Consider the following 2,146-nt stretch of genomic DNA (forward strand, 5'->3'; position numbering starts at 1 on the left):
CAGGGCTTTCCAGCAATATATAATAGTCCATACTTTGGCCAAGAATTGACGACGTAAACCGGCGTTCAACGCCAGCCTTCTGCCCAAATCTGGCGTCCAGCGCTAGAAAAGGATCCAAAACCAGAGTTGAACGCCCAAACTGGCACAGAAACTGGCATTCAACTCCACAAATAGCCTCTGCACGTGCAACACTTAAGCTCAGCCCAAACACACACCAAGTGGGCCCCGGAAGTGGATTTATACATCAAATACTTACTCATGTAAACCCTAGTAGCTAGTTTATTATAAATAGGACCTCTTACTATTGTATTAGACATCTTTGGACGCCTGGTTCTTAGATCAGAGGGGCTGGCCTCTCGGCCATGCCTGGACCTTTCACTTATGTATTTTCATACGGTAGAGTTTCTACACTCCATAGATTAAGGTGTGGAGCTATGCTGTTCCTCAAAGATTAATGCAAAGTACTACTGTTTTCTATTCAATTCATCTTATTTCGCTTCTAAGATATCCATTCGCACCCAAGAACGTGATGAAAGTGATGATTATGTGTGACGCTCATCATCCTTCTCCCTTATGAACGTGTGCCTGACAAACACTTCCGTTCTACATGAATTAAGCTAGAACGAATATCTCTTAGATCTCCTAACCAAAATCTTCATGGCGAAAGCTAGAATGATGGCGGCATTCAAGAGAATCCGGAAGGTCTAAACCTTGTCTGTGGTATTCCGAGTAGGATTCAATGATTGAGTGACTGTGACGAGCCCCGAACTCACGATTGCAGGGCGTTAGTGACAGACGCAAAAGGATAGTAAATCCTATTCCCGCATGATCGAGAACCAACAGATGAATAGCCGTGCCGTGACAGGGTGCGTGAGCAGATTATTCACTGAGAGGATAAGATGAAGCCATTGACAAGGGTGATGCCTCCAGACGATTAGCCGTGCCGTGACAGGGCATTGGATCATTTTCCCGAGAGATGACCGAAAGTAGCCATTGACAGTGGTGATGTATCACATAAAGCCAGCCATGGAAAGGAGTAAGACTGATTGGATGAAGATAGCAGATGCCAATCACTCTGAGCTTCAATGGATAAAGTGAGATGCCAAAACTGTTCGGAAGCAAAAAGCTACTAGTCCCGCTCATCTAATTAGAGTCTGAGCTTCACTCAAAAACTCTGAGATATTATTGCTTCTTGACTTATTAGTCTTCTATTTTATTTGTCTAGTTGGTTGAGGACAAGCAACAGTTCAAGTTTGGTGTTGTGATGAGCGGATATTTTATACGCTTTTCGGGGTTAATTTCATATAGATTTTAGTATGTTTTAGTTGGTTTTTAGTTTATTTTCATTAGTTTCTAGGCAAAATCCATATTTCTGGACTCTACTATGAGTTTGTGTATTTTTCTGTAATTTCAGGTATTTTCTGGCTGAAATTGAGGGAGCTGAGCAAAAATCTGATTCAGGCTGAAAAAGGACTGCTAATGCTGTTGGATTCTGTCCTCCCTGCACTCAAAATGGATTTTCTAGAGCTACAGGACTCCAAATGGCGTGCTTCCAATTGCGTTTGAAAATAGACATCCAGGGCTTTCCAGCAATATATAATAGTCCATACGTTTCTCAAGGATAGAGGACGTAAACTGGCGTTCAACGCCAGCTCTCTGCCCAATTCTGGCGTCCAGCGCCAGAAACAAGTTGCAAGTTGGAGTTCAACGCCAGAAAAGGATCCAAAGCGGGCGTTGAAAGCCCAAAACAGCCCCAGGCACGTGAGAAGCTTTAGTCTCAGCCCCAGCACACACCAAGTGGGCCCCAGAAGTGGATTTCTACACTATCTGTTATAGTTTACTTATTTTCTGTAAACCTAGGTTACTAGTTTAGTATTTAAACAACTTTTAGAGATTTATTTTGCATCTCATGACATTTTTTAGATAAAAAATTTATACTCTTTGATGGCATGAGTCTCTAAACTCCATTGTTAGAGGTGAGGAGCTCTGCTGTGTCTCGATGAATTAATGCAAGTATTTCTGTTTTCCATTCAAACATGCGTGTTCCTATCTAAGATATCCATTCGCGCCTAACTATGGAGAAGGTGATGATCAGTGACACTCATCACCTTCCTTAATCCATGAACGTGTGTCTGACAATCACTTC

Source organism: Arachis ipaensis, chromosome B05, assembly GCF_000816755.2.
Source record: "Arachis ipaensis cultivar K30076 chromosome B05, Araip1.1, whole genome shotgun sequence".
Lineage (NCBI taxonomy): Eukaryota > Viridiplantae > Streptophyta > Magnoliopsida > Fabales > Fabaceae > Arachis > Arachis ipaensis.